Source organism: Peromyscus leucopus, chromosome 6 (assembly GCF_004664715.2).
Source record: "Peromyscus leucopus breed LL Stock chromosome 6, UCI_PerLeu_2.1, whole genome shotgun sequence".
NCBI lineage: Eukaryota > Metazoa > Chordata > Mammalia > Rodentia > Cricetidae > Peromyscus > Peromyscus leucopus.
In genome coordinates, this window is record NC_051068.1 from 6,331,625 (window position 1) to 6,352,539 (window position 20,915).

The 20,915-nt window shown below is 37.4% G+C and overlaps 1 protein-coding gene across 3 annotated transcripts in view; it reads right to left on the minus strand.

The window, feature by feature from the left end:
* Positions 1–20,915, minus strand: part of Nlgn1 (neuroligin 1) — an 899,837-nt gene that overhangs the window by 853,174 nt on the left and 25,748 nt on the right. Inside the window, exon 2 of one of the 3 annotated variants that reach the window (XM_037207285.1) lies at positions 6,615–6,875. The exons of the other annotated variants lie outside the window; for them this stretch is intronic. The gene's annotated coding sequence lies outside the window, so the exon portion shown is untranslated. The remainder of the gene's footprint in view (positions 1–6,614; positions 6,876–20,915) is intronic. 3 annotated transcript variants of the gene reach the window in all.

Sequence of the window (20,915 nt, forward strand, 5' to 3'; positions counted from 1 at the left end):
ATCATATCATCATGGCAGAAATTTATCATTTCCTTTATCAATTACACAAATAGTTGTACTTTGCTTCTGTAGGTGCAGCCAGACATTAATTTCCTGCAGGTTGCTTCAGATTTGAGAAAGCAATGTGAACATTAAAGTCTTCCTTAATTTCCCATTTCAACAAGAAATTAAAATGTCTCACTGATCTAAGATCCAACTGTCAATCTCTGCTTACCAGAACAAACTCAGAAACTAAAAAGTGATCAGGGATGATTAATCAAACAGATATCCCAGAGTTTATGTATTAGTAAGAAAGAGACATTCTTTTACAGCCTGAGAGGACTTGAAGGTTTATTTAATTCTTCGCTAAGTGGAAACAGAGCATCAGAATCGTCAATGTAGCTAAGGTCAACAAAACAAAACAAAAAACCTTACACTGAAATGAACTCATTGATATAAGTTAGCTATCTTGCCTGAGCAATGAGCTGAGCAGCAATGGTATAATAGTAAATAAAATATTTAATGATTTGAGAGCATGCACCATTGTCTAGAGGAGACAGACCATAAACTAACCTCTTCTTTCTTACCCTCTAGCCATTGAAGTTAATGACAGGACCGTGTACTAGCCTCACTTGCAGCTAGACAATGGGTTTGTCATGCATGAAAATTATGGCATGTGTCCACATACTGACCAATCAATCTAAGTTTCTTCCTTAACAAAAGTGAAAAATCAACCATTTGATCCTTAGAACTGCCCAAGCTACCTCACAGCCATGAGGAGAAAGCCAAGAATTTTACAAAGCACCAACACTTCTAAGTAATTGATTTAAACAATCCCAATACTTCCTATATACAACTTTTGCTTGTTTGTTTTTAAGTGTGAGTGTGTGTGTGTGTGTGTGTGTGTGTGTGTGTGTGTGTGTGTAAGCATAAATGTCCCTCTTTATACAGATGCATGTGTGTATATGGACATGTGGGCATGTGTCTGAAGGCCAGAGAACAACTTATAACAGGTTCTTCAAACACAATGCATATTATTTTAAATTATTGTTGCTGTTATTTTCAAACAGAATCTTCCATTGGCCTAGAACTTCCAAAGTAGGCTACCCTGGCTGACCAGTAAACCACAGTCCTTTGCCTGACTACCTATCCAGAACTAGGGCTACCAGCACAGACCAACATGCTTGGCCTTTTATAAGTGGGTTCTGGGGATCAAACTCCAGGCTTGTGGCTGGCAAGGCAAACACTTTACATACCGAATCATCTCCCTTCTATGCACAACCTTCCTACTATGCACAACCTTCCTACAAGAAAAAAATAAACCTTTGTTTCAGCTTAGTCTGGGCTTAGTCACTAAACAAAATGCACTTCGAGTAAATGGGTTAATAAATACATAGAAGACAAATTGTACAACTACAAAAACCTTCCAAACAGAGTGTGGTAGGTTTGAATGAGAAAAGTATTCCATTGGCTCAGGGTGTGAACATTCGGTGGTACATGTCTGGGGAGGAGGTACAGTCTTCCTGAAGGCACTATGTCACTGAAGGCAGGTTTTTCAGAATTCGTGACCTCACCTCACTTCCAGTTTGCTCCATCAGTTTCTTCTTTGTGACTGAAGATGTGACTCCTGAGCTTTCTGCTCCTGCCACCATGCCTCCCTACCATGGCCGACTCATCCCTCTGGAACTGACAAGAGGTCACAATGAAATCTTCCTTCTGTAATTTGCCTTGGTCATGGTATTTTGTCACAGAAACAGGGAAGTAATTAATAAGCAGAGGGAGGAGATAGTGAAGGTTTGAGAAAGTTGCTACATTTGGAGTTTGGAGAGATACTTCAGGTGTTGTTGATTTGTTGTGAATTTTTTAAACATCTCTCTCTGTCTCTGTCTGTCTGTCTCTGTCTCTGTCTCTGTCTCTCTGTGTATGTGTGTGTGTGTGTGTGTGTGTGTGTGTGTGTGTGTGTGTGTGTACACAAGAATGCAAGTGCATGCAGAGTCCAAGTTGTCAGAGCCTCCTAGAGCTAGAGTTCCAGACAACTGTGAGACACTTAATATCATCTCTGGTAACTGAATTGAGTCCTCTGCAGGAGCAGTACCAACTCTTAACCACTCATCTATATGTCCTGTTTCATACTACAGCTTTTAAAATAAAACAAAAAAAAATCAACACATTAAAGTGATGACTAGAAGAATCTAACACAGAGAAGTATGTAAATTATACCTGGTAAAGGATGACTACATTCAAAGCAAGACTCAAATGATTGTGTCCATTCATAAACAGAGGTCACATGGGTACTCACTCTTCTCCTTAAAACACTTTTGACCCTAGTAATGAGAAAACTTCTAGTTTCCATCCTTACTCCTCAGTCTCACTTCCTGCTGCTTTCTCAACTTCTGCTACAATTCCCAACCTTTTGGAAGACTAGGCCTGTGGGACAGTGGGAGGAGTAATTCCTTAACCTTTCCAGTTTTCTATAGTGTTTAACCTGTGCGTTTCAGACTTTGATTCCCATTTGAACTCTAAGTCTCTGCTTGATCCTTGAGTGTGAACATCTCACAGGCATCTCTAAACTGACTCTTGTTTCTTCTGGTGGTACTTTTATCACCTCTCTGCATGCTCATGGACACACGTTTCTTCTGCTTGCACAATTTCACCTTGTGCAAATGTGAATCTCTTTCACCTAGATGCTTAAACTCCTAAACCGTAGACTAGGACTGTCCCTGAATGTTCCAATCATTCCCACTTTTAGTTCGTAGAACAGATTCACTGCTTCTGGTCAGCACACGTACAAAGTTGCTCTACTTACTGCTCTGTAAGTCCATTGGAGCACACTATCAGTTCACACCATCAGTTCACACCATCAGTTTCCCTTAAAAAGTACCATGAGAATCCCCTTGCACCTGCTCTTACCTACCTACAATCAAATTCAATCTTTAGGTAGTGCCCAGAACAATCTTTTACAAACTTATATTGGATCAAGTCTCTTTCTCATTTATATTCTGTGAGGACCTTTCTGCTCCATGTACAAAGAAGGAAAAAAAAAAGCTAACAAGAATCTACACTACCTGCCCCTGCTTATCACTTAAGTTGATCCTTCAATTTGCTTATTTATCCCATTGAAACCACATTCATCTTGTCCATGTTTTGTGAGTGAATTCTTTATAAATACTACTCCCTAAAGAAAACAGCAGTTCTCAACCTTGGTTCTTTCCACTTTTGGAGTTGAACCACCCTTTCACAGGGGACGCATTTCACATATCCTGTATATAAGGTATTACATCATGATTCGTAATAGTAGCAAAATTACAGTTATGAAGTAACAATGAAAATAATTTTATGGTTGGTGGCCACCACAACATGAGGAACTATATTAAAGGGCTGCAGCCTTAGGAAGGGTGAGAACCACTGCCCTAGATTTATATTTACAAAACTCGCATCATTGTGTGCATCAACCTTGCTCCAGTCATTAATCTGTGGTGTGCATACTTCCTAGTAAATTTCTCCAATCTCAGAATACCTTGACTTTTTATCTCATATACAAGCTAAGAAGATAGTGATGATAACCACGAGGGTGACAGCTGACTGCCTCCTGTGTTCCTCTCTACCCTCTCTAGCTTGAACTGTGTACTAGAATAACACCATCCCCCAACTCCTGTTCCCTAATGCTGGTTGAACAGGACAGAAAAAAACCTTGGGAGATTAAGGAGTAAGGAGAGTGGTCAAGAAGGAGCAACCCATTTCCCACCAGTTGCTTCCCTGAAAAACCATTCTTTTGACAATGGCCAAGTTTCTTTATAACCACAGAACTTGTTAGGCTACCCAATAGCAGAAAAGCAATAAAGAAAATGATAGTCTTCAACATGAAATTTGTAAGACTGAAAGAAGGTGGTTTGTCCAACTCCACAGGACACCAGGAGGCCTCACTCACAGAAACTCCTCTCCCCAGGTTTAGACAAATTCCATCATCAATTTACCACCTGTGTGCACACTGGTAAATTATTCAGTCTGGCCAAGTCTCAGGTACGGCTTTTAGAATTTGAATCATAGATAGATAGATAGATAGATAGATAGATAGATAGATAGATAGATAGATATAGATAGATAGATAGATAGATAGATAGATAATAGATAGATAGATAGATAGATAGATAGATAGATAGATAGATAGATAGACCTTCCTTGAAGAGATACTTCAAATCTGGTAATTAAAATATAATAAATAGAAGGAAAACACAGAGGTGGTTCAGTGGCTAAAGGTACCTGCTTCCAAGCCTGAGTTTGATTATTAGGTTGAAGAGCAGAATCAACCCTGAAAATTGTCCTCTGACTTCCATGCATACACTGTGGCACACACATACATACAAACATACACAAAAACAAATGAATACATGAAAAAAATTATATGTTAAACTATAAATAGATTATTCAAGTACAATTAGAATTAAAGTCACTGATAAACAGGAAATATGGTAGTTCTTAAACCTAATCAATTTCAAAAATATTTTCTTGAGCATTGTATTTCTGAAATAGATAATCCGAACACTAAAAAAAAATTTTTATACAATAGTGAAGGGCTATAAAATATGATCTATATAAAATGATAAAAATTATCAATTATAATGTAATAAAATGTCATAAATAAATCAACTATGCAAAAGTTATCATGTCAAAATAGGAAGAAGGATCCATAGTATGGAGAGAATAAATGTACAACAGACTTGCATGAAATCACCTCTGTGGCTCATTTAGTGTAAGCAGAAGTCTGAGTTTTATCTTCCATTTTATGGATATTAGTGCTGATTCACATTGATGAGCCTTACTGCTGGTTCTTCTGCTGTCACAGAGAGGTAGGCATATACCTCTGTATGGTTACAAGTCTGCTTGCATATTTATGTCTGATTTATCTAAGCATCCAGAATAATAGCAAATATAGGGTGTATTGTACTCACCTTAAAAATCAGACATTAACCTATTAAAAATGATATTTAAGTGAGAATTTTATGAATAAGGTTTTCAGATTTCTATGATTAGCACTGTATTCTAGCAATATTACAAAGTTTTTTGCAAAGGTTATTGTTAAATGTGTGTGATACTTTTAAAACTATTTTGGTATATTTTTCCAATATAAAATTATATATAGATACTGACAAAATCAAATGAGGGAAGATTATGATGAGGAAATTAAAGTGTTAATGAAATCATAGCTTATCTTTCGCCAAAGTATGTCCACTGGCTAGTTAAATGCATCATTTACAGAATTACATGCTGTTGATGAATAAGTATGAGTAGGAAAAAATTACCTATTTCAAAATTTCATTACCTCAGAGGAATTTGATACCTTAGGTTTTTGCAGCATTACGAATTTCAGAATGAAATGGTTACAAGTCTGCTTGCATAGCAATCTTTCTTAGAAAATACAATGAAATTAATTTTCAGAAATTCATTCCAACTTAATAGTAGTCTCTACAGCTCCTTTAGCTTCTATGGTAACAAAATTCATAAGTTCCCAAGAGATAAATATTATAAAAACTGAAGAATTAATATCAAAAATCCAAATACAAAGGTAAATATTTAAAAAAAATCTACTATGGGAATTCAAAGATGCAATGGTTCTCCATTGGCGATCTTTAGAGACTTGGGGCCAAATGTGACTGATATTGTAAAAATACATGTTATTTACTTCTTTCTCATTAAAATGTTAAGTAACTTGAAATTGAGGAAACAGGTTTCAAAATAATTTGAAGGTAATGAAAGCCATAATAACAAATCTATACAAAATAATATTGGAACTACTTTTTAAAAAATAAGAATCAATTTAACCTTTTATGGACATACAAAAGAAAAAATGTAAATTTTATATTTTTATTTTAAAACGTTCAACCCAGGATGGCAAGATGGCTCAGTAAGTAAGGGGTCGGCTGCCAAGTCAGATAACCTGTATTCAATCCCAAGGGAATGCCACAGTGAAAGGAGAGAATCAATTCCAGCAAATTGTCCTCCAACCTCCATGTCATACACACATGGTACCCCACACAAAATAAATACATACACAAGATTTAATAAAATAGCCAAGTGCTTATTCTAGAAAGATTGGTAATGCAAATTGTATTAAAGATCATATATTTATATATGTAAATAAATATATAACTTATATATAAATATATGCATGCAATAATAAGTAATAATTAGGGGAAAGGGGCTATGAATGTGAAGGAGAGTGGGAAGGGGTATACATGAGCATTTGGAGAAAGAAAAGGGAAAGGAGAAATGTAATTATAATCTCAAAATTAAAATTTTTAAAAAGCACTAGCTGGCTTCAAAATACCTTGGTTTTTTAATAAACTATTTCCTATTATGTTAAATTTAGTCAGTAGCATTTTCTAACACACATACATTTGCGCTGACACATGCACATACACATACATATATGTGTATATGCACACACACATTATATACATACGTATGTACATAAAATACATATGTGTCTTTTGACTAAGCTACACAATTATCTATCAGGCAAACATGTAAATTTTGAAAACTTTATAAGCTCTCCTAACAGTAGGAGTTATTAATATTCTGAAATTCAAGTAGTGGATGTATTTTCTTATCATCTGACCAATGTGTGCTTTTCGTACCTTCAGCTGTCTTCTACCTTATGTCTGAGAGGATCTGGCCTTCCGTGGCCCAGTTTAACAGGCTGCTGATCACTTCCGGCATGGAAGAAAGCACCAGTGCCCTCCCACCATTTAGCCACAGTGGGGTTTGCCAAGCAGATGGTGCCTGGAACAGAGTGCCTGGCTGTAGTGATGGAGAGGGCAGAGGCAGAGGTGTGTAGGAACTCACAAAGCTGCTGTCAGTATAGACGCCTCCTGGTAGACCTCCAGTTCTTCACCTTACTGTAACAGAAGAAATTGGAATTTGAGCAATCGAATGCGTGCTTCATACTCTTACTATGTGGCTGTGTCAGTCACTCAGGAATCAGAACCCAACTTAAGAAGTTTTAAGAATGGCTTAGAGTTCTGGGCAGGAAGAAGCAACATTTAAAAAGGGGGTGTAAAAGGGGTGCTAAGTCAGTTAGAGAAAACAAAATGAAAGGAGCTATTACTGCCCTGAGGACAAGAGAAAACAGTATTAGCACGCTGTAGAGAGAGCTGAAGCATGGGCATCAGCAGCCTGTTCAGGGCTGTAGTCATGGGAGAGGGAAGCCTCTGTTGAAACCATGGTCCAAACCAAGAAAGAAAAATCACACAAACTATGTCCTGCCCTGTTCTTCTGCTGTATATTTTCATCTGTTAGTCAGCTGTGGAGGAAATTCATGAAGATGCAGCTAACAGACATATGAAAAGAAAAGAATGCAATGGAGAACAGGTTCAGAATGTGACACAATGGACACACAGATAAACTGTACCCTGAAACACATTTTTCTGGCCACAAGTATAATACTATTCCCATTTAGTTTTCCTGTGTGATGCAGCCTCCAAATTATGAGAAATAGGTCATAAATGGTGCAAAATGCAGTCATTTAAGTATATATAATAGAACTCACCAGTGGCTGTGCTTTATTTCCAAAACAAAACAAAACTGGTGTCTTTAACCAGAGCAAACAAAAAGCCAGTCACCTTCTACTTTTTCTAAATACTCTGAAATTTTAATGACGATATTGGAAAGTGAATTCTAGACACAGCACCCATTCACATTCAGAACTTATTCTTGCCTAGAATAAAGCTTCTGAAACACTAAAAGTTGGATAAATAACTGCAAAATAGAGTGGCTTTGTAATTCATTTTAGACTATTTGCTATGGTGTTTCTTTACAGAAAAACACTTCAGAAATGAGAAGGAGGGACAACAGATTTTCTAGTACTAAGTATGTTTTTTTGATTATCCATTCAAAGGGTGACCATGAAAGCATTGTTTTGCCTTTAATGCCAGTCATTTAAAACTAGTCTCTTTACTCTTTATCAAAGGCCAAACCATAATCATATCTGTCTTTTGTCCTGGGAAGGGCTGGCTCACTCAGGATTCCATAAGCTGAATTTAAGAGCTTCACACATGCTCCGCCGCTGATGCTGGGAGTGTGCTGCTGTCACTGTTCTCACGGCTGAGGCGGTTTGCTTCTGGGTGGACTTGTAAGAAGGAGAGATCCAGTTGGACGTGGGTGGTTCGATCTGACCCCACAACATTATTTCCTCCTCATAATACCCCTCTCTCATTAAAAATGATGTTCTCTTTTCTTCTTGATTAACTGCATTGTATAGACTTTTACTACATTTTTCTCTGAAAATGACTTTCTTTTATTGAGTTGATGATAAAATATCACAAAATAACGCTTCAGTGAACACAAGAGTTTTCAGACTTATCTGTACTATTAAGAGAGGATCAAATTTTATAACCTAAAAACATCGTATGTTTAAAGTGAAAATCACAGCCTGAAAGGGTAGAGGAATTTTCAAAAGTGAAATCAGCGTTTCTGCTGCAGGTGGCTGTGATGGAGAGAGAAGAAAGGACAGGACCCAGGCATGCAGGCTGCATTGTAAGTACAGCCAAAGAATCATGCCAGCTGGGGAAACCATACCCTATATTCCAGGGAGAAATGAATTAAAATTCTTCAACAAAACCCAATCAATGGAACAAAAGAGGCAAGTCCCAACTGTGGTAGACAGTCAGAAAACAGAGCTGCTGTTTTCCACAGGAGCCTTTGTCGCGGCTTCTCTAACACTTCAGTGGTTGAAAGGAAATCAAACTGTGAGGACTTACTGCCACTCCAGCGAGCCCTGGGGGACTTGTCACAAATTTGGAACCTGAGTGGCCTCAAGCCTCACAGAGCTGGTCGTCAGAAGTGACAGAAATCAAAGAGAGCAACAGGGAAAGTAGAACATTAGTTCCACGGAACTGAACACCAACAAATTTTCAGCTGTGGGGTGAACTTCATGCCACCTTTTCAGCTTTACATTAGACCAAATGACTACATAATTTCTTCCAAGTATGTACTATACTCAGGATTTTTCAACAACAACTACAAGTATTTTGTAGCTATTCACAGACAATTCTGAACTTACTCTTACCTGGAAGAAAAGTTCTTAAACACTTAAAATTGGATAAGTGACTTCAAAATAGAGTAGCATTGCAAGTCCTTTTAGACAATTGTATATGGTATCATTTTACTAAAATCCCTTAAGAAGAATAAGGACATTCAAGGACTTTAGCACCTGGTCCCTGGGTACTGGCAAAAATGGCAGCCTATTCTGAAAGTAGATTATATACAGTAGAGTTGACTCCAACTTCTAATGTCCTTTATGCTCTGAATTCTGGTATCCACTCTTCAAATTTTCATACACTACATCTGAACTTATAAGTATACCAGTTGAAACATTTATTTAAATACACATTGTCTCACTGTAAAAGTTTCTTATTTGAGGTCCATGGATTATAATCACCTCAACTGTTTGATCAAAATGCAAATCCCTAGCTTACATACCTTGGCAATTCACATGCATGTTACTGTTCCAAAAATATGGCTGTGAAATGCTGCAGTATTCTCATTGACAAGAATATTACTCCTAGAATGTCTGATGCACTTGATATCTTGGGAGGACTTTAGAAACAAAAATGAAACTTTAGGGAAATACTATTTTGAATAATTCAACTAGATTAAAAGTCTACCTAATATAAATCAACCATAAAAATAATTTTCATTTAATAATTCACTACCCTATCCAACTCCCACTATCTATTTAAGGAATTTTTTTTATTAAAAATCAGTTCTAAAACTATTATAATTGTGTATGGTAGCCTTCTATAGGATAGAAAATTATGAATACAAAGATTTATCATCTTTCTGAAAGATTCTGGTATTTTAATTGATCAGGTCTTACTCTTTTAAATTTCACAATTCATAAATTAGAAATAAATATTAATATTCAGAAATTAATTTTATTACTTCTTATTTAAACAGTTCTTTCCCTTCAAATACAAATTATGCGAAAATAAGCTATAGTGAATTTTTATCAACTTAATAGAACTTTTATTAAGTATCAAATTATGCATAAACTAATGTAAGAAAAAGCTAATTAAATAGACATAAGGAGGAGTCAAAATCATGAGTATATGATGATAGTTACATTTTCTAAATTAAAAAATGATTTAAATTATAGTTGTTCAAGGACCATGATCAGAATTCAATATATAGATTTTAAACAAACTTTCCTTTATATAAACAATGAAGAGAAAATAAAATAGAATAAAATTTAATATGTAGAACCCCAAAATATTAAAATAGATATAAATTTCAAAATACTATCAAGAAAAGTAGTATTTGCACAGAGGACATAAGATCAGGAACTCTTCCTGTCCCCCTTCTTCATACTTCCTGAAGGAGGAAGTCAAGGACACCAGCAAAGCTGAGTTCAGTATCCATCCTGATGGAGGGACTCTGATGCACGGAGACCACAGCAAGAGGGAACCTAAGCCAGTGAAAGGGGTTCTCACAGGAAGGCAATTGCATGAGGAGTCAGGCAACTAAAAGTTGAAGAGAAACCCACACAGCGTAAGTACAGGCATAGGGCAAAGATGAGTATTCCTACCAGAGAACAGACCAATGGAGCCTGGAAGCCCGGGCAGGGTTAGGAAGACTTTATACAGAGCAAGGGAAGTAAAAGCAATAAAGACCAGGTCCCAGCAGAGCAACAGATCAAATAGAGAAATATCTGAAGAATAAAAAAGTGATGCTTCACTTATAAAAGAGAAGCTTTTATATCTGAAAAGGGAGAAATCTAGAACAAATTGTGTGCTATTTGATTTGAGTTCGATATATTAGTATATGCTCTTGGTTTCAATGAGAAAAAGTAAAAAGATACTACTAGAAATAGCATAGGGAAATATAGATGATAACCTTAGGTGTGAATGACTTTTGAGACACAAAGTGTAAGCAAAGTCAATGAAAGACATCGTTGATAAGATGGGCCTCAACATCACACCACAGAAAGCAGGAAGTAAGCTTGCAGTCCCACTCTTAGCTGAGAGGCTCTTGACAGTTAGGAGAGGACAGGCCATCTTTAAGTGACACAAGCCCTGAAAGATTGAGAAGACTCCCATGAAAGGACATATGCCCAAGAGTACCTGGGGAGCACAGATAAGATTTTATAGGTTTAAAAAAACTAAGGACACAAAGTTGAGAGGGTAGGGAAAGACTCTGAATCTGTGATGGTTTGGGGAAGGGGTGGTAAACATTATCAAATACATATAAAATTCTCAAAAGATTATTTAAAATATTTTAATTAAAATGAGTCATAAGTAGGAAAAATTTGCTCTACAAAAAGGTAACGTCAAAAAATGAAAATACATAGACTGGGAGAAAATATTTATGACACATATCTGATCAAGAACTGATGGGAACAGCTCTGAGACTGGATGAGACATGATAAATCTTGTTGGTTACAGAGTCCTCAAACATTATTGCATACCATCCTTTCACATGGCATGGATAGAGGTTTGGTTATGCAGTCCAAACAAACTTATAAAGTTGAGAGATGTCTTTTACCTGCTCAAACATAAAACGAAAAAAAATCTTCTCTGGCTGGCTTCTGTACAATACACAGTCCATACTTGTGTTAATGCAAATATGTATGTTACCTTTGAAAGACAGGGTGTTTTCAGAGCAAGGGGACCAGATACCAATGAAAATGGGTGGCCCAGGTGATCTAGCCTCTCAGAGTGCCTCTGTTAGAGTTTCTTCAGAGTTCTGCATCCAGAACAACTTGAAGGCTGCTAGCTGAGATGGTCCAGTCTCACAGATACTCTATCCAAGCCTTCAGATAAGCCTTGCCCTTCCCCATTACACAGAGACTGGACAACAAATTTTATAGCTAACTTTCTTAGAGCTTGACCATTATCTCTATTTTTGCGGGGTCTTCTAGAAATGCCTTCGTCCCCAGAAAACAGGAAGCAATCTAGAGAACAAAATGGCCACATTCCCAAGAGGTGGGGTAGGTGGTTTTTAGTCACTCAGTGGATTATGGGTGTTTGTCATCATTTAGTGAGAATATAGGAACATAGGATAAAAAAACAACTATTCATCTCAAATATTTCACATTGGTATGGATTTTTGCATAATGGTATAATTTTAAGGTTATTTTTGTTCTATCATATCTATGTTTCTACTTTTGTTTAAGGTGTTGAATCTAGCAGCTCATTTTAAAATGTAATATGAAGTTCTAGTCTTTGAAAACTATTATTACAAACTATTTAGAATAATTAAAATGCATATTAGTAGTTATCTATAACAATCAAACTTGTAGTCATGATAGATATGTTTTCAACACATTGTGAGTTTATTTTTCACTTGATGGTTGTTCTTGTTGTACATAGTTTCATTTTTGTTAAGGTTATTAACTTTACTTTCTATTTAGACATTACCTGATAATCATTCTTACTGCTTACAGTTTTCCTATGTTAAAGCTAAAACCTTCCTTTTTAATTAGACAAAAAGGGGAAAATGCTGTGGAATAATCTTTGTATACTCTAGATATGTATTACTCTCATTGGTTAATAAAGAGCTGGCTGGCCTGTAGTTGGGCAAGAAGAGCTCAGGCAGGAAAGCCAGATTAGGAGGACTCTGGGAAGAAAAAGGACAGAGTCTGAGGAGTCACAAGGAGATGCAGATGAAGCAGGAGATGAACCACCACATGTCAGAGGGTAGATAAGAAGTACGAGTTAGTTAATTTAAGTTGTAAGTGCTAGTAATGAGCATAAGCTATTGACAAAGCTTACACACACATATATATATGACAAAACTTACATATCATATATATATGTGTGTGTGTGTGTGTGTGTGTGTGTGTGTGTGTGTGTGTGTGATAGGCGATCTTTAAATGCTTCAGAGACCTACGGAATATGACATTTAAGATGTTTAATAACCTAAGGTTTTTCATGACAATGAGACATGTCTGCTCCTGGCAGCACCAATCTGCTTCATAAAAGGATGATGGGTGTTGAAGAACCTCATATGGAGTTCACTTTTACTGTGACAAAGCTATCCACTTGGGCAAGAAGCTGCCCTTGCCTCAACTGCTGACAATATCTTGTACAGACTGGACAAGCAGGACACAAAAGATAAAGACTGCCAAACTTTCCCAAGACAAGATGAGACAGTCCATTAAAATTGTTGCTTCACAGAAAAGTCTGTCAGACATTCTAGGCCCTGTAGGTAATGATGGATGCCCCAGTGTTACGGAGGAAACTTGGGTGACTGTCCAGGCAGCCAGCTGCTTCTGTCATTTCCATAGTTTTGGAAGATGCTTGCTCTGTACTTCCTGTTTAACTCAGGTAATACAATATCCTTCTCAGGTCTCTAACCGAGTTGAAGATGGGATAGTTATAGTTTTCCATTGTTATCAAATTCAGAAAGAAACTTATATAAGAGATATAAAGTTTATAAGGTTGAGAAACAAAAAAGCTTAAATTGTTTATCTAAGAAAATATTTTGATGTCTAAAAAGATAATTTGGGGTTGTTAATAAAAGTTAAGATAGAAAGAAAATTAGGTACACAACTTTAGACTCGCCAAGACAGGATAGATAATGGAGTACACATGCAAATGGACTGAATGTTATAAATGCAATTCTTAGTTGATAATTGTTTATATTTTGTATAGTGTTATTATGTTAAAGCCAAAATTTTTCTTTTTACTTAGACAAAAAGGTGAAAATATTGCAGAATATTTGTTTAACTATGTAAAGATGTGTTGCATTTGTAAACTTATGTAAAGATGTGTTCCTGTTTTACCTTGCTTGCCTAAGGTACCTGAGTGGTCTAAGAAAAAAGCGAAATGGCCAATAGCGAGGGAGAAGGGATAGACAGATCTTCTGGGCAGGGAGAGTAAGGAGGAGGAGGAATTGAGGCTCAGGAAAGAAAGAAAAAGAGACACCAAGGAGACGCCAGGGGCCAGACAGACAGACAGACAGACACAAAGGAAGGAGGAAAATAGGACATACAGTGTGAAAATAAAACCCTGAGGCAAAATGGAAGATGAATAGAAACAGGTTAAATTAAATTAAAAGAGCTAAGGGGACAAGCCTAGGCTAAGGCTGAATATTCATAATTAATAGTAAGTCTCCATTTCTTTATTTGGGAGCTAGCTAGTTGATAGCCAAAGAAAATCCTAAGTACAAAGGACTCTTTCCAGAATACAGAAAAATAAAACTCAATAATAAGAAAACAAAAATGACAGTTAAAAATGACCAGAGGATTGCTGGGTGGTGGTGGTGCATGCCTTTAATCCCAGCACTCAGGAGGCAGAGGCAGGCGGATGTCTGTGAGTTCGAGGCCAGCCTGGTCTACAAAGTGAGTTCCAGGAAAGGCTCAAATCTACATAGAGAAACCATGTCTCGAAAAACAAAACAAAACAAACAAACAAAAAATGACCAGAGGAGTTATGTAGATACAAATATAAAGGACAGTATAAATTAGATATCACTAATTTAAATGCACTCAAAATTAATAATGTCTATAAGACCATTAAAATGCCAAGGTTCAGAATAGTGACAACAGCAAATGTTGGTGAAGGGTGGAACACAGGAGCATTCGATCCTCTCTGGTGGGATTACACACTGGAAAGGTGGTTTGGAGTGAAGACTCTCACAAGAGTAGTCATGCTCTTACTCCAGGAACAAGCATCACAGTCCTTGTGGTCATGCAAAAAAATGTAAACTCATTGTGGCATAAAGACCTGCACATGGGTGTCTACAGCAGCTTTCCTCATAACTTGTTCAATTTGGAAGCAGCTGAGGTCTCTAATAGGCAAGTGGATAACTATCCTGTGGTAGCTATTAATGGAATATTGTCCAAAATTAAAAATAAATGAACTATGAAACAATAAAAAGACACTATTGCATATATATATATATATAAAATGAATACTTTCAATAAAAAGTATGAATATATTGCAAAGTGAAGAAATTCTATATGAAACAGCTACATTCTGTGTGAATATAAGTTTATGATAGCTTAGAGAAGGTAAAGCTATAGAGATTGTCAGAGATCAAGGAGTGGGAGGGATGAAAAGTGGAGCACAAAGATTCCAAGGTGCAGTGACACTATTCTGAATGATACCATGAGTGCAGATAGATGTCATTCTATCCTTGACTGAAATCAATGACCCAAATGTTAACCATGGCCTTTGGGTGATAATGGGGGAATACATTAATCCTTTGTGACTAAAGTATCGCTGTGGTGCAGGATGTTGAGAAAAGAGGAGGTTGTATATGTGGGAGGTTAGGACATAAATAAAAATCTTTTACCTTCTACTCAATTTTGCAGTGAACAGTGAATAGCTCTAAACATTAAATTCTATTTATATATAAAAAATCTCAGGCAGAGATAACTACTGAAATGAAAAATATAGGTACTGCCTTAACAAGATTTTTCTCTATTCCTTACAAATAAAATAATTGTGTATGTACTAAATTTGATCAGAAAACTCCAGAATTAAAAACGTAATAATGGACTTTAATGTACTTAAACATAACAATGTTTTTAATGGACTTCATGTTTGACTCCAACTACTCTTTTCTCCAAGAGATCATAAAATAATATATTAAAAGTAGAAACTACAGGGTCTTTTGAAGAAGTGTGTAATACAAGGGCTAGAAAAAAATCACAAGATGAGCCTGGACAGTCTTATGGTGCCATAAAGCAGGGGGGTGCTGAAGTATGTCACAGGCATGGAAAAAGGCCACATGCTCTATTCCTGTCAGTCAAATAAGGTCAAATTGAAGCACAGAAAAGTGAAATGGTAGTGCATAACAAACTTTAATCTATCAAATAGAATATAATGAATATATAATGAGAAAAAATGGCCAATAAATTAAACATTAAGTGGCATGATCTATGTGTATGTCCTCCAAAATAGTGTAACTATTCATTACAAGGGGGAAAAAGATATTTACAGGAGAGGAAACTGGAGGACATCATCTTTATCAAGAGCCATGCAACAGAATGCAGCAAGATGAACTCAGAGTCCCTTCAGAGCAACACACACAAGAGTCATGCTCTGGAGAGGATCAAGGCAAACCCAAGCTAACATACAAAACAAATGTCACAATCAAAGTCAGGTCCTGACTGAACTACTAACTCAGGCAATAAGAAAGAAAACCACACATATTGGACTGGCAACTATTTCAGAAAGCAAATACTAAAGAGGACACAGTGCATTTCTGCCAGGACTGCATAGTACTACACATGCAGGAAAGAACATTGGGAATGTGCTTGCCAAGTATGGTGACTCACAACTTTTATCTCATCACTCAAAAGCAGGGGCAGGTGGAGGGCTATGACTTCCAGACCAGCCTGGTCTACATAGCAGTGAAATCTTGTCTCAAAAAACAAACAAACAAACAAAAACAACATATATTGCCCATTGTTATCAGAAAAATAAGTCTAAAATCTGTTTTTTAAAATTAAGCAGTAAGGTTTTAAATTAGGTCAAAGAAATAATAATTATGCTTTCTAATATTTAATATGTGAAACTGATTTATGATAGTACACTGAAAGATATTTACTGCATTATACATATACTACATGAATGTATACTTTATATACATCCAAATATATTTCAAATTCTATAGAGTCAGATAAAAAATGTTAGATAAGAAGAGATATTTGGGGAGATAATATTTATTCCTAGATTTTCTATCTATCTGCTCAATTGTAACTTTTCCAGCTATTATTAAATGGATACGTATCTTATATAATGACAATAAAAAAATTACAAACGTGAGAAAAATTTAAAGTGAGAAGAATAAGAAGAAAATTTGTACAGAACCCTTTAAATCAGTAATAATACATCTAGAGAACACCTGCCAATGATGGAACTTTTGTGCTTGAGTTACACCAATGTTCATTTGTGTTCTATGGGGTACAGGCATTATTTTAACCCATCCCTCTCCCTACCTCACATTCTCATCCAATCATGATGCCCACCAGCTCCAGAAAGACACCCAAGTAAGTCATAAACACATTGCTTCCCATGTAAATTTGACGTGGGTTTTGTAAGCCAAAGTCTCAGCATTTAAGTGGTGGGAGTCAGCTTTGTGTAAGAGCAAAGTTTTCTGCACTAAGAGAAGGATTTGCTTAAAACACAGAATGCACAAGGTGCACATCATAAAACAAAATGTAGATGATGAGACACATCAGGAGGCAGTCACTCCTGGCTGCTGCTTTTCCTTCAGCTCTTCAATTCTATGTCTGAAGTCTGGGTTCTCAATTAACAACAATAGAATAAAACTAATCTAAAGAGGGGCCACACATTCTGCATACATTATTTCATTATATACTTTCATCCTGTGAAGATGCATTTATTTCACAGATAAAGAAACAATGGTAATAGTGTATAGAGCTCTCGTAAAGTTTGGTAGTTTCTAAATTTGGAAGATGAAATGTGTATCTTGAACATCCATCCAGGTGTGTACTCTCTCAGAGACTTAACCCAGTCTCATGGCTTCAAAATTCCTTTCTGACATCCTCCCCTGAGTACAAGTATCACACTTTGACATCTCTGGATGCTAAATTCCTTTGTCCAGTTGCTTAGTAGAAATCTCTACCTGCATTCCTAAAAGATCTGCATGAAGCTAGCGTGTTCAAGACAGAATTTCTGAAAGCCACTAAAACCTGCTCCATCCTCAGCCTTCTGCTCAGACTTCATAGATACTCATCCTTTCATTTTCTTAGGTCAAAAACCTCAGCATCATTCTGGAATCAAATATTTGTTCAGAATCCATGTTCAATCCATCAGCAAATCCTTCAGGCTCTATTCTCAACACATTTCCAGCATCAGGTCACATTTTAGTGTCTCTGTGGCATCCCAATAAAAGACGGATGCTCTCTGCCTCTGACAACCGCAGCACAGTCGTAACTGACCTACTCACCCAAAATCTTACTTCCCCACACTTTACCACCATCACAACAGCCAGAATTATTCTGCAAAAAATTTAGGTTCATCTAAGTAGGAAAAAAGAGTGTGTGCTACCCTCCTTCGCCTCTTGGTGGTTCAGGTGTCCCCAAACACATCAGACACTTGTCCACTGCAGGGATAGAGCTCCAACTGTTCCCTTCAGCTGAGGCGCTCTTCCCTGACACATATGCAACTACTCTTCGACATCTTCAAGGGCCTCTCCAGCCACCAACTTCTTCCTGAGGTTGCACTGAAAATGTCTTCTCCTCCCAAAATCCTCCATGTCTCCTCTTTGCTTTATTGTTTTCTCTCTAGCATCTATAATCTTTTAAAAAATATTTTTAAATTAAACTAGTTCTTTGACAATTTCATACTTGTCTATCTGCATTCTGATCATGCTCACATCCTTCACTCCCCTCTATCCCTCTATTACTCCCATAATCCCCCTCCTCATGTTTATATGATACGTATACATGTATGAGTATATACAGTGTGTGCATATGCATTATGGGTGGGTGGGTGTGCGTCACAGGACAACTCTGAGTGCCGATCCTTGCCTTCCACCTTGTTTGGGACGGGGCTTCATGTTATTTACCTAGGAGCACACTGGTTCAGCTACCCTGCAGCTGTCCAGGATTCTTCTGTGTCTGTCTCCTATCTCACCACAGGAACATAGGGATTATAGATGTGAATTACCAAACTCAGCTTTATACGTGTTCTGAGGATCCAAACTCAGGTTCTTATGTTTGCACAGCAAAAGCGATTTACATACTGAGCAACCCTCCCTCTTTCCCAGCACTTATAATATTTAAAGGTATTATACAAACCATTTATTTGCTTGTTCACAGTACATTTTTCTTAGAGTGCAAATGTCATGAGCAAAGGTATTTGCATCCCACTCATCACTGCGACCAAAGTCTAGTACTCAACCTAACAGAATAAATACCCCTAATGAAATTAATGAATTACTCTAACTACAAAATATAGTCAGTGTCTCCCAGTCAGTCTAATCTCCCTCCTCCCACATCATGCCTCTCTGTTCACAATGGAAAACATTCTCCTTGGTTAAAATACCTCTAAATTGATAGTGACAGAGTCTAAAATATGCAATGCAGTCTTTATATAAATATGTCCATGACTCAAACAACCTGAGTCATAACAAAAAATGTTAATTCTTCACTGATGTTTAAAGACATATTTTTAATTATGTATCTATATGGACACACTGCACTGTACAGATGTGAACAGAAGCTATAAGAAGGCACCATGTCCCGTAGAACTGGAGTTAAAGGCAATTGTGATCCACCTCATATGAATGTTGGGAATCAAACCTGGATACTCTGGGAATAGTCTTTTTTGCAGTTTATTGTGATAAACATCATGACTTAAAGTGATTTGGGGAAGACAGGGTTTATTTCAGATTACAGATTTCTGTCTATCATTGAGGGGATCCAAGGCAGGAACTGAAGCAGAAACCATGTAAGAATGCTACTGGCTTGTTTCTGGCTCATATTCAGCTACTATTTATTTGTTTGTTTGTTAATTTATTTATTATTGGGGGGTTGGGACAGGGTTTCTCTGTGTAGTTTTGGTGCCTGTCCTGAATCTCAATCTGTAGACCAGGCTGTTCTCAAACTCACAGAGATTCACCTGGCTCTGCCTCCCAATTATTATAGGTGCCACCACCACTCAGCTTTTTATATATTTTTTAAAAGTTTTTTTCCATTTTACATATCAATCCCAGTTTCCCCTCCCTCCCCTTCTCCTACCCTCTTACTTCCCTCATCCCACTCCCCATCCACTCAGAGAGGGTAAGGCCTCCCTTAGGAAGTCAACAAAGTCTGGCATACTAAGCTGAGGCAGGACCAAGCCTCTCCCCTTGTGTCAAGGCTGAGCAAGGTAATCCACCATAGGAAATGTGTTCCAAAAAGTCATTTCGTGTACCTGGGATAAGTCTGGTTCCATTGCCAGGGGCTCTGCAAAGAGATCTAGCCACATAACTATCACCCACATTCAGAGGGCCTAATTTGGTCCCAGTGTCCATGAGCTCTCACCAGGTTGGGTCAGCTGTCTCTGTGGTTTTCCCCATCACGATCTTGACCTCCCTGCTCCTATGATCCCTTCTCCCTCTCTTCAACTGAAGTACAGGAGCTCAGCCCAGTGCTTGGTTGTGGATCTCGGCATCTGCTTCCATCAGTTATTGGATGTAGGTTCTATGATGGCAATTAGGTAGTCACTATTCTGATGATAGAGGAAGGTAAGTTCAGGCATCCTCTCCATTATTGCTAGGAGTCTTAGCTGGCGTCATCCTTGTGGATTCTTAGGAATTTCCTTAGCACCAGGTCTCTCCTAAACCCCTATTCCTTCTTCCAAGATCTCTTTCATTGCTCTCCTTCTCAGCCCCTCTCTCTCCTTAGCCTGGCCTTCTCAGTCCCTCCTGTTCCCATCCCCCATCCCTTCCTTCCCTTCTGCCCCACCTTCCAGTTTACCCAGGAGATTAACTATTTTCCTTCCTGGAGCCCTCCATGTGTATCTGTCTTAGGGTCCTCTTCTTTCACCCTCAGCTACTAAGCCTGTTATACAACATAGGCTTACCTGCTTAGGGGATGGTACCACCTATAGTGAGCTGGGCTCTCTTACAAAAATGCTCTCAGATATGCCCACAGAGCAATCTGATGAAGGAAATTCCTCAACTGAATATGCTTCTTCCCAGGTGTGTTGTTGACAACCGAGATCAGCCATCACTAGAAATAAGCATACTTAACTGCTCAGTCACCTCTCCAGATTCCTTTATTGAATCTTGATCAGTCATTTTTATGGAGATTCCACGTTGATGTCTAAATTCTTTGCAATAAAATAATCATGGGGAGTAGGGATATATGACCAAAAGATAAAAATCAGAAGAGCAAATGATGAGGTGTGAAAGAACCTCCTGGAATTCACAAAAGCATGTCAACAAAGATGTCTACTTATGGCACAGAAATCAAAGTT